At 44.1% G+C, this 13,346-nt stretch overlaps 1 pseudogene; it reads left to right on the top strand.

Annotated features, from left to right (window-relative positions):
- The first annotated feature begins 639 nt into the window (after positions 1-639).
- Positions 640-12,631, top strand: LOC122454915 (annotated as a pseudogene).
- The last annotated feature ends 715 nt before the right edge of the window (positions 12,632-13,346 follow it).

Here is a 13,346-nt window from a genome sequence, read left to right as displayed (position 1 = left end):
TCCATTTTAGGTATACCAGAGGACCTCATTAAACCAACAACCAATTTGAGGAATTGTCTTGTAAAGCAAAAAATCCAACGCGTTTCTGTTTTGGAGAGTAGATGTTCTTAAGCCAAGGCACATCTCAGCACCCCCACCTCTTTTAAAGCTGCCTGACCAGGAACATCTGTGACTGGGTGAGGTCTCACCTCAGTTCAACTCGGTAGCAGTTTGTTCTCTGGATGTTTGACTCCTACCTGCTTCACTCTTCCGGGCAGACTCTGCTCATTCCAGTTTCCTCCCCTTTAAGCAAACAACACGTTGCTATGCTTCACCACCGCAAGTCTGGCCCCCGTCTCTGCCACTGCTCACCTCCCTGACCTCTCCTACGAAGCCTGGCCCTCCTCAGCCTCTGCAGCCCACAGCCAGCCCCAAGGCCCGATTCCCCAGGCTTATCCTCATGTCTGCAGATGCCCTTCTGAGCCCCAACCACCGGCTCATACGCTACACAGACGAGGTCTCAGCACTTCTCAGAAATCCGCCTGTTGGGCGGCACCCCGCAGGTCTACCAGGCCCGTCCTTGCCCAGCTCCAAGACCAAAGAACAAGCTCGGCACCAGTGACAGGGACATCAGTGGTTTAAAACTGCGGGGGAGCTTACATGTCGGAAGCCGGTCCTGAAGCAACACCCCCCCACCACCGTGCGCTGCTGGCGGCCAGGCTGCGGGCAGAACATGGCGGCCATCCTCGCTCCTTGAAGCATGCGGAGGTTACCGGTTGGGGAAATTGATATCAGATTGGCGCATTGGTTACCATGGAAACCAGCAAGCCGCACGCCCCTCCCCAACCCTTTGATAAGCATTGGAGAGTTCTGAGCTAAAGCTAGGACAATCACCAGCTGAGGCAGGGGCAAATAGGTAAGGGTCAGTCAGGTGAGTAGGGTGTAGGTGAAGCGGGTTCTGGGCAAAGGATGGATGTACAGAGAGCAAGAGAACAGCCATCTTGGATGGCCTGAACTTCCACCAGAGCTTTGCCTCTCCCATCCCTGCATTTTAGAAGTCAGGGCTACAGCGGGTGGTGTTTCTTCCTACTATTCAGTTTCTGTGGACAGCAATCCATGTCACTCATTCACACAGTAAAGCAGCGTGTTACAGCCCAACACCATAATAAAGCAGAGAACACATGATGACAGCTCTTAGCCTAGCCATGCCCGGCTCTAAAAGGCAGCCCTCTCATCAAGAGGCTGAAAAGGCCCTCCAAACTCAGGAGCCTAGGAGGGAGGGACAGGACAAAGCCTGGCCTATGCTGGTCCTGTGTTAGTTAAGACACCTGGCCCAGAAGGGCCATACAGAGTTATTGTCTATGCAAGCCATGGAAATCCACTGCCCCCAGCCTCCAACGCCCACCACTCCTCAATAACCTAGTTCCCTAACATTAAATGTGCAATGACTCACAGCTGTAGAGAAGTAGAAACTTACCTACCGCATGTATATTTTGCATACTTTTGTGTGACAGGCAGAATAATGCCCCCCCCCCCCAAGATGTCCCCTGACCCTGTGGATAGGTTACCTTACACGGCAAAAGAAACGCTGCAGATGTGACTGAGTTACGGATTTGTGATGAGATGATCTTGGATCATCCAGGTGGGCCCAGTGTAATAACATAGATCCTTAAAACTAGAGACTCTTTCCCACCTGTGGTCAGAGGGAAATGTGACTACTGAAGAACAGTTAAAGAAAATGTGGCTCTGAAGAGACACAATCCAAGGAGTGTGGGTAGCCTCTAGAAGTTGGAAAAGGCGAGAAAAGGAACACAGCCCTGGTGACACCTTGATTCTAGCCCAGGGCGACCCTTTCCAGACCTCTGATGAGAAAAGCCAACTCATTGGAAAAGACCCTGATGCTGGGTAAGAGAAGGGAGTGACAGAGGACGAGATGGTTGGATGGCATCACTGACTCAATAGACATGCTGCTGCTGCTAAGTCGCGTCAGTTGTGTCCGACTCTGTGCGAACCCACAGGCGGCAGCCCACCAGGCTCCCCCGTCCCTGGGATTCTCCAGGCAAGAACACTGGAGTGGGTTGCCATTTCCTTCTCCAATGCATGAAAATGAAAAGTGAAAGTGAAGTTGCTCAGTCGTGTCTGTTTGAGCAAACTCAGGGAGATAGTGGGAAGGCTGGACAGGGAAGGATGGCGTACTGCAGTTCATGGGGTTGCAAAGAGTTAGACAGGACTTACTGACTGAACAACAATAGGAAACAAACACAGTCTGGAAGAGTAGTCTGCTGAAGTTGTTGCTACAGTTTATCTTACTTAAATGCTACAAGAGCTTTCATCACATCTCACCTCCCAGAGGTCTTCTGGAAACAAATTACTCCCTTGATGCTTTTCTTTTTCCTTTCACATGTAGACTGAGGCTTCATCAGACTTATTCTACTGGAAGGCTCCAGCAATACTATCTCAGTGTATAGAGATAGAGCTCTCTCCCCAAATAGGAGAGCAAACCAGTCAATCCTAAAGGAAATCAGTCTTGAATATTCATTGGAACGACTGATACTGAAGCTGAAACTCCAATACTTTGGCCCCCTGATGCAAAGAACTGACTCGTTGGAAAAGACCCTGATGCTGGGAAAGATTGGGTTGGCATCACTGACTCAATAGACATGAGTTTGAGCAAGCTCCGGGAATTGGTGATGGACAGGGAGGCCTGGCGTGCTGCAGTCCATGGGGTCGCAAAGAGTCGGACACGACTGAGTGACTAAACTGATAGCCCCTGACAAGAACAATCCACACAGGATGCTACATTTTCTCCCTCAAAAAGGGGATATGGAGGGTATCATGTGGGGGCCAGCGAATGTATTAACCAAAGACACGCTCCAGGGAAGAAGAATGAAAAGAAGATGTTTTGACTAGCTTGACTATGGCACTTCATCCCTGGAGTCATTCCCTCAAGTCTAAATTGCCGCTGACTGGGTAGTTTCCCTCTAAAAGCTTCGGGATGACCGCGTGTGCTGCCCTGGAGGAAGGCCTGAGGGGAGAAGACAATAGCTGTGAAAGAATCAGAGCTCTCACCCCTAACCACTCCCCTCCCCAACCAGGAAAAGTTAAGAAAACCACCAAATGTGGCCTCAGAAAAATGCCTAGTCAAGCAGTTGTTTCATCCCTGCCTGTTGAACATTTGGGTTGCCCAATGCAAATGTTAAAGCTGTGTTCAAACCAGAAAAAATAAAAATAATAAGCTGTCAGAATAATTACTAAGAACATGCAAGGATTATACAAAGTAAACTGCAGCCTGCAAAAAAGAGAATTGCATGTTAGCTAATTGTTAATTTTAGCAATCGCAGTGGCTAATTACCACGGCTCACATTGACTATTAGCTTGATGCCCCAGCACCTGCTTTCTCCAATGAACAGATTTCTTCATCGCTAGCACAGGAGCAAAATGTGTAATTATTGGCCATCATTGGGGCGATTTTTCAGTGATTCTTTTGTGCGATGTGAATAAAGCATAATGACATATTTTATTAGAGGGCAAATAGCTGTTTGTTAATGGAAATGATTTGAAATCCAAAAAAAACTAGAAGCTAGGAGCATGTTTTCGGTATCAGCATGAATTCAAATGTATTTTCTTTTAACTCTTTATAAAGGGAGCATAGAAATCAAATCTAAACTGAGTATAATATATTTAATGATATGTACAAACACAGCATTGATTAATTACCTCAAATGCTTTCACTGGTACACCATTTATTTTGTTTCAGTCATGTGTTAAATTTTAGTATTTCATATTTAAATTCTTATTTCTTGGTCCGAGAGTCTTGGCGAAGCTGGCCTGCGTCACACCTCATTTCCTAGAGAACTCTCTTTTCATTGGTATACGTGGCACTTTGGGAGAGCTCTGAAAACCCAGGCTCGTTGCTTTGACAGCTGACGTACCAGCATCTCCCTAAAAAGATGGGCATGAATTAGGTTATCAACACCCAACTGTCAGCCACTGGGTGGACTGGACATTGTAAATAAGGTGCCCTGAGGATAAGACTGGAACTCTTTCAGGCTTGGAAATGACCTTCTTTTCCCTTTCCTGACAAAATTAATAGATCTACTACTGGAATCTATTAAATAATAAAAGCAACATCCATCTTTAGCTAAGGGATATAAATGAAGAGTATGTCTGTGTGTGTTTACTTATCTGCTGGAAAACAGTACTTCCATCGGTCATAATGCAACATAGCAGGGTCTTTTCTTTCAACTCTGTCCCCGACAAGGTTCTCAAACCTCCGTCTAGCCTGTTTTCTTCTCCTACCCCTAACCAATTTCTATGTTCTCATAATGGACAATAATTCTAATTATGGTGCTATGAAGTTTGAGTATAAAGTCCTCTGAAACTCTCAAATGCAAAAAAAAAAAAATCCATTTAAGGATGGATTCATGAAGAATTAACGCTAACATGATCAGCTCACCCTGTTGGTTTGATCCAGCTCAGGGGTAAAAAGCTGGTTTGGAGTGTTTAATTCCACCACATATTTATACCTTATTTGTGTGTCTAACTCTGAACACCCTGTGCTGAATTCTTCCTAAACCATGACACAAGAAAAGGCGCCTCTCGTTCTCCACAGAAAAGATTAAAGGGCTGTGCTTGAGATGTGTTTGCTGAGCTTTCGTCACTTCATTCCACTCAGGTTGGATTATGAAAGTTGTGTATTTTCAAAGGTCACTGGAAGGCAACCCACCTCTGTTTCCTGAGTGTGGAGAACTGGCTCCTAATTGCCCGGCTTATTGTTTTATTACCACTGTTTACAAACAGGGAGAAACTCCCTTGAAGGGGCACGTCCCTTTCTTACCACAGGCCTCCCCACTAGTTTAAGATGTAGATAAGTTCAGTATTCAGGTTCACTGTTTGACCCATTAAACTGGTATTGAGGTATAATTTGTGTGTTTTCCCAGTACCGTAGCACATAGAATGGGGTTCATTTCCACACGTTTGAATAAATTTATCCAGTTCAGTGAACCTGTTGTGAAGCTCAGCAAAACTCAGTAGGTGGCTTTAAAGTCCTGTAATTAGCCCATTACAGAAAATCTGTACTTTGGATTTTTGCACATTGGTTAATAAGCATAACATGCTTCATATATAAATAACATTACATTAAATGATGCAATATAAAGGAATTAAAGGCCAATGGAATTAAACAAAATACTTGAAAGAGACCTCAAATTAGCATGCTTAATTCCAACTCACTGCGCAGGAAAAGCCCCTGGCTCTTACTGTACAGCGCTCCCCACGAGCTCAGGACGCCGCCGGCTGTGCGCGAGAGGCCGGGCTCTCTGGCTGCGTGGCCTAGCGTCATCTGTCGACTCTGTTAAGTTTGGGGTGGGTTTATCTTTACCTCATTTCCTTTTGCTTCTAACTATGGACAAGGAGACGAGTTGAGGGGACAGAAGAAAAAAAAAATTTAAAAAAAAAGATATTCACCTCTCTGCAGAATGAAGTTCTATTCCCATTTAAAATCAAATATAGTGTAACAGTAGGGTAAACCTGCTCCAATGACTCAAGAACAAGAACGACACAAAGATGAAGTCGCCCTACAGTCATATAAACAGTAAGAGGAAAAGAGTTGAACTACCACTCCATAGAGAAGGTAAGCTTCCTGAAAGCAAAAACCCTGATGGTCTTTGCCTTTATATTCCACACCCCGCCCCCGGCGCCGCACCTCCGCCAGCGCAGTTTCTTCATTCGTTTATTCACCCCACTGTTAATTGAGCATCTTCTGCATATCAAGCACTGCAACAGGTTTTGGAAACGGTAAATAAAAGAAACAGCAGAAAAGAAACTGACTAGTTAGCCAAAAATCTATCCTGCAAAATTAATTCATCAAATGATCAAATACTGAATCACTAACTTGCCAGATTTACCAAATGTAATGATCAAAACCAGTTTAACTATTTATACAATTTACACAATTTTTATAGGATGGTCTTAGTTGGTCAGTTTTTATTGGCTTTTTATAGCAGCATTTTGAAGAACCATAATGTATCAAAACCTATGGATACTTCAATCTTCTCATAGACAAATTTTATATTCATAAAATGTCATATTTTACCCAAAATTTTAGTTATTATCTGAAGAAATATTTGGCCTTACACAGATTTCTTCTTTAACTCATTTACAGTTCTGTCAACTCTTTAGCTTTCTAGGATTATTTTTGTCAGTTTCCTAAGACGAATACTGGCTTCAGTATACGATGCTGTTGCTTCATTATTTCCAAGCTCATTTCTAGTTTTACCTGCCATTTTAGCATTTTTAGACATTTTAACCAAGGTTTAAATCCTTTTCTGTAAACTTCAGTTTTATGGTAACATGTAAATCAAATTTAAACTTCTGCCATTCATTTAATCTTGCCAATCCCTTATAAGCCTCTTGATTTATGCAACTTTGAACACATGTGCCCTTTTATTTTAGATTTTTTGATGCATTACAACCATGTAAAAGTACCTTAGTTTTCCCTTGCTAGAAAATAAAAACTGAATCTTCAGTTCAGTTGCTCAGTCATGTTCGACTCTTTGCAACTCCATGGACTACAGCACCCCAGACCTCCCTGTCATCACCAACTCCCAAAGTTGACGCAAACTCATATCCATTGAGTTGGTGGTGCCATCCAACTATCTCTGTCGTCCCCTTCTCCTCCCACCTTCAATCTTTCCCAGCATCAGGGTCTTTTCCAGTGAGTCGGTTCTTCGCATCAGGTGGCCAAAGTATTAGAGTTTCAGCTTCAGAATCAGTCCTTCAAATGAATGTTCAGGATTGATTTCCTTTAGGACGGACTGGTTGGATCTCCTTTCTGTCCAAGGGACTCTCAAGAGTCTTAACACCACAGTTCAAAAGCATAAATTCTTCGGCACCCAGGTTTCTTTATAGTCCAACTCTCACATCCATACATGACTACTGGAAAAACCAAAGCTTTGACTAGACGGACCTTTGTTGGCAAAGTAATGTCTCTGCTTTTTAATAAGCTGTCTAGGTTGGTCATAGCTTTTCTTCTAGGGAGCAAGCATCGTTTAATTTCATGGCCACAGTCACCATCTGCAGTGATTTTGGAGCCCAAGAAAATAGAGTCTGCCACTGTTTCCCCATCTATTTGCCATGAAGTGATGGGACCAGATGCCATGATCTTAGTTTTCTGAATGTTGAGTTTTAAGCCAACTTTTTCACTCTCCTCTTTCACTTTCATCAAGAGGCTCTTTAGTTCTTTACTTTCTGCCATAATGACAGTGTCACCTGCATATCTGAGGTTATTGATATTTCTCCCAGCAATCTTGATTCCAGCTTGTGCTTCATCCAGTCCAGCATTTCTCATGATGTACTCTGCATATAAGTTAAATAAGCAGGGTGACAATATACAGCCTTGACATATTTCTTTCTCCATTTGGAACCAGTCTGCTGTTTCATGTCCAATTCTCACTGTTGCTTCTTGACCTGCATACTTCTAATTTCCATAATTGTCTAGTTTTTTTCAAATGTAACCATGATTAATAATCTTTTTACATTTGCAGGGGCTTTCCTGATAGCTCAGTTGGTAAAGAATCCACCTGCAATGCAGGAGACCCCGGTTGGTTGGGAAGATCCCCTGGAGAAGGGAAAGGCTACCCACTCCAGTGTTCTTGGGCTTCCCTTGTGGCTCAGCTGGTAAAGAATCTGTCTGCAATTCAGGAGACCTGGGTTTGATCCCTAGGAGAAGATCTCCTGGAGAAGGGAAAGGCTACTCACTCCAGTATTCTGGCCTAGAGAATTCCATGGACTGAATAGTCCAAGGGGTCTCAAAGACTGAGTGACTTTCACTCTTAATATCACTTACAATTGGCATGGTAGACTTTTGTTTCTAGCGATTAAATTTTTAAATTTCAGCATTACACATAGGATGAGATTGTTTCAGTTGACTTAGTTTCCCCATCTTTCTGAATATCACCTGGGATTGCTCTTTAAACATTTTTACATTCTTTCACCAATCCTTCAAATGGCATATTACCTTAATTTTATAAGACTAGCAATTAGTGTCTAAGATCCCTGCATTTCATATGAATTCAGTTACTCTGAATTCCTCTTCAGCAATTTGATACTTAAAGGCATGAATGTTAGATTTGGGGTACTAATCTTTAAGGTTTGGTTACTGGTTATTAATTACTCTTTCTTGAATATTTAATATATACTCTAAAAGGCTAACCCATTCTGTAATCCTTAGCTTTTAACAGTCCAATATTCCTTAAAATGCTGTTAAGAAAAAATTAAAACCAACCAACTAAACCTTCACGGAAATCATCAAAAGCTTTTAAAATATTCTCTCCAATAAAACCGGCTGTATAATTTATAACAGAAAAATAACTTACACTGTTGAACTGGTACATTGCTAAATGTAGCCATCACTCCAAACACTGGACTTCAGCAAATTATTTTTATAAGTGACTCAGAGCTAAAAATAATGAAAAAATAACAATAAAACAGCCTGGCCCCTGCCCTCATGGAGCTTACCACTGAGACAGACAGGCATGAATCAAGGAATCCTATTTCCCAGGTTAATGATATTAGGAAGGCATATTGTGGGGGAACTGCCTCATTAGGGAGGCCAGATCTGGAAGCGGAAAATTAACCAGGCAAAGCTGGGGGAAAGCAACACTCCAGGAAGAAGCAAAAGTGTGTGCAAGGCCCAGACCTACAGCATGGATCCGGAAAAGGCCCCTGCGACTGTCGAATGAATGATCTGCTGTTTGTGACTTCAGATTCAATGAGCCCTCCCTCAGAGAATGGTCCTCCTCAAAGCTAAGGGGTCCTTCGAACTACCTCCTGCCGAGTGTGTCTGGGAGGCCTGCCCAGCTAAGATCAGCCAGGGCACAGGTGTCTACCCTCTCACCCACACAGGGAGGGCTTCTGTGTCCCTCACCCTACCCTTGGTTCTGTCTCAGAGTTTCCCTAGAACAAGTTTTCCTTGTTGAAGAGTGAGAAACTTACTGGCAGTAGCTGAAGGCATTGTCAGCTGTCACCAACTCTCCACAGACAAGCATTCCTAGAGACTGTTATTAATTAGCTTCATCCTACATAATCCCACAGAACATCAGCTCTTGTAGCACTTGCCTGATTTTCAGGCTTATTTTCTCAGAATTTACTTCTCTGATAACGGACATGAGATTCTCTTCTGGGGGTGGTCTGAAATGCAGAGCCCAGAAACTCACCCCAAACTCACAGAATCAAAATTTTACAGGGAAAGGATCTGGGTCTATTCATTTTAATAACCACACCCCCGCCAGGTGTTGGCCCAGCAGGTAAAGAATCTGCCTGTGATGCAGGAGACACAGAAGATGTGGGTTCAATCCCTGGCTCAGGAAGATACCCTGGAGAAGGAAATGGCACCCCACTCCAGTATTCTCGCCCGAAAAAAAAAAAATCCCAGACAGAGGAGTCTGGCGGGCTACAGTCCAAAGGGTCTCAAAGAGTCAGATATGACTGGACAACTAAACACACACACAGGTAATTTTACATCGTAAAATTGGAGAACCACTGGTATGAATGTTCAATAAATAAAACTTGAAGAAAATATTGTGGCAGGGTTTATCAGATGGGTTTTTACCTGTTATTTTGAGTAATTGTTGGTTTTTCTCTTGCCTTCATGTTGGAAAATTTGGGTTGGGTGAAGGGCATTGCTGGTCTTTCTCTCCTAACACCAAGCCAAATGCTTCTCTGGGAGCTCTGTTCTGGGTTCCACATGTCAGCACCGATTTGCTTTGCACACACACTGGGGCTTTAGGGTGTCTGGATCTTGGCATATCCCAGGCTGAGAGCCACAGGTCCTCAGCGGGCTAGGGGAACACCTCTTTCATGCCTGAGCCCATCTCCCTGCATCAACTATTTCCATGCTCAACTGTGGGACAGCACCTTCCCCACAAGAAAAATGTCTGCGCCTTCACTCAGCATCCTTTCATTTCCTAACTGCCCTCCTAGACCACGCGCAGTATATAAATTAGGTAGAAACGAGATTTCTAGGTAAGATATTTTTGGTTGACATCCATAGCATTATTGCCCAGGGCCCCTAGAGTTTGGTTTGCTCTGGGTAAGCAGTTCCCATAAAGGTGTACAAACACCCACTGGGTTCAAGTCTTCCATAGGAAGTTCACTTAGGAGAGGAGTCAAAGGAAACTGTGAAGCTAGAGAAAAGGAAGAAGTATTAAGAGCTCAGATTATGGATTGAAACAGACCTTGGTCCTCCTCCTGCTCTTTCCCAGAATTGTAGTATAACTTGGGAAAGCCATCCAGCTGCTCAGCATAGTTCCCTCCCAGCTTTTCCTTCACATCGTGACGATCAAATGAGACAATGTTTATAAAGTCCTCAGTACATCTGGCACATAACTCTCAAAAATTTTCAGTAAGCTTTCATAATTTTTAAAATAAACTGACTAGTCCTGCCTGATAAACTCTATAATGTCTGTTTGCCATTCAGGTTATCTATCTTTAACCAAACAAGGGTACAAAGTGAGAAATCCCATGATGTCACCTATATTACACACAACCTTTTTGCTCTAGAAAGAGGGGCACTTGGTGGTATCTGGTTATTTCTCAAGGAATGAGGCACAACAGAAGCACAAGGGACTTTCTGTGTGTGTACCTGAAAGTTTTGGGGCTCTTCGTTTACAGCTCTTTGCTATTATAATGGGCTTTCCTGGTGGTTCAGTTGATAAAGAATCCGCCTGCAATGCAGGGGACTACCTGCAATGGAGGGGACTGCCTGCAATGCAGGAGACCTGGGTTCTACCCCTGGGTTGGGAAGATCTCTGGAGAAGGAAATGACAACCCACTCCAGTATTCATGCCTGGGAAATCCCATGAACAGAGGAGCCTGGCAGGTTACAGTCCATGGGGTTGCTCAAGAGTCAGACATGACTTAGCAATTAAATCACCACCAGTGATAGATCAATAAGAATCTTACAGGTAAAATTTATTCACTCAAGAGGTATTTATTGTATACTCACAATGTGTAAGGCACTAAATTGGTTTAGACTGGATCCTCCCAAGATGTCTACAGTTACTCAGGGTGACGAAATATATAAAAACAACAGAGAGGTTGAAAGACAAGTTGCTTTCACAGTTCAGAAGAGGGACAGATTCCTTCTTAGCAGGACAACAGAAAGCTTTATGGAGGAGACAGCATTTAACCTAGGACTTGAACGAGGAAAAGGAATTGGACAACCAGATGTGGGAGTGAGGAGATCCCCAAAGAGAAGGCCCAGTGAAGCCAGGAGGTAGGAGAAGAGACACAGAAAACAGAGTCATGTATTAGTTTGAGTGAACTACAATGAGATACTTTTCACTGAAGTTTCCCACGGAAATGTGAGGCATTTACTTGGGAGTTTCCTAGGGAAACAAGAAAGCTTCTTTATTAACATAGACAGTTAAAACAGGAAGAATCCCCTACATATGTATTCTACCCAGTTTTTGAAAGAGGTTATCCCTTGGTAAAGACTTCCCTGATGGCTCAGATGGTAGAGAATCTGCCTGCAAGGCGGGAGACCTGGGCTCAATCCCTGGGTCAGGAAGATTCCCTGGAGCCCCAGAGAAGGGAGTGGCTGCCCACTCCAGCATTCTTGCCTGGAGAATCCCAGGGACAGAGGAGCCAGGCGGACTGTAGTCCATGGGGTGGCAAAGAGTCAGACATAACTGAATGACTAAGCACGCACGCGTCCCTTGGTAAATATTCCAGGTGAAAATATTGTCATTAGATTTTTACGGCAATGATATAGAACCTCCAATGATGCAGAGACTAACAGTTTAACATACAACAGATTTTCACCATTTGTGCCATCCTTTTTTTTTCTTTCTTTCTTATTTTAATTAACTATAAAGCCCTACTGTGTACCTCTCAGAATGTGGTGAAGATTTTGTTAGTTGATCAGGACGTGAACTATGTCATGAAAAGAATTATCCAGTAGTGCACTCCTTGGTTCTGCAGCTCTGTCCCTTGTTTCAACAATATTTGGACAGAACAGACCCCAGGGACACCCCTTGCTCCAGCCTCAGACCACCCCAACAGTTGCAACCTTCGAATCAGCCAATCAACCATCCTGGGCCACTGGGACCAGTTTTCTGAGGTTATTTCCTTATTACCGATCACCATGAACTTCCAGGTTGTCAGAATTATTCCACGGAGGTGGGGGCCGCCGTCAATATACACCTACGGGTCTCCCATACCTACCTCTCTCCCGGCTTCTGTTTCCACCAGGAGAATGTGGTTCTGGAGGGCGTGGGACCTTCTTTTCCGCGAAATGGGCGAGGAGAAGCGCGAGGATGCCAAGCGTCTCTTGAAAATGCAAAACCAGTACTGCTGCCACGCAGTCTACCAGGACGTGCAAAAGCCATCTCAAAATGAGTGGGGTCAAACCCAGGACACTATGGAAGCCGCCATGCTCAGGGAGAAGGGCCTCAACCAGGCCCTTTCAGATCTGCGCAGCCTGGGTTCAGCCCAGCAGACCTCCACCTCTGACTTCCTGCAAAGCCGCGTCCTGGAAGAGCAAGTGAAACTCATCAAGAAGACGGGCGACCACGTGACTAACCTCTGCACGCTGACTGGTCCCCAGGCTGGGCTGGCCGAGGATCTCTTGGAAAGGCTCACCCTTAGGTAGGACTAGGAGCCTCCATGCCCAGCGGCCTTTGGGGAAACCCTCTGATATCAGGGCTTCTGCTTGAAGCCTCTCTCTGCAGCCACAAGGCAGTCTTTTAACCACCCTGGAGCCCTCTCCGAAGCCGTGGACCAAACAGATACAAGTTTTTTGCCGGGAGCGGGAAGAATTACCCAGCTGATCACCATGACTAGAACATTTGGGCTTCCCAGGTGGCGCAGAGCTAAAGAATCTGCCTACTGATGTGGGAGACGCAGGAGATGCGAATTTGATCTCTGGGTCGGGAAAATCCCCTGGAGGAGGACATGACAACCCACTCCAGTATTTTTGCCTGGAAAATCCCAAGAACAGGGGAGCTTGGCAGGCTGCAGTCCACAGGGTTGTGAAGAGTCAGACACAACTTAGCGATTGATCAGGCACACAGTATGAAAATGCAGTTGACATTTCTCTGTGTTCTAACATTCCAATATATTACAGTTATTTTTATAACCCTTGCATATACCCCACAAAGATAGGAATGAAATTTTACCCTTAGTCCACTCCACTACATTGTTCTTTAGGAAGTCCAATAGAGACATTTCACGAAGGAATAATTAGAAAAATGTTATAACTCACAGTCTTTCATTTTAAAATAGATTAATTCTTGCAGTCAATTTCCTGGGTTAACTATAAATCATCTTGAATGGTAAAACTCTAATTTTGACTTGTTATTTGTTCC

This window comes from Cervus canadensis, chromosome 17, assembly GCF_019320065.1.
Source record: "Cervus canadensis isolate Bull #8, Minnesota chromosome 17, ASM1932006v1, whole genome shotgun sequence".
NCBI lineage: Eukaryota > Metazoa > Chordata > Mammalia > Artiodactyla > Cervidae > Cervus > Cervus canadensis.
Note: the sequence above shows the minus strand (reverse complement) of the source record. Positions and strands in the feature narration are given on the sequence as shown.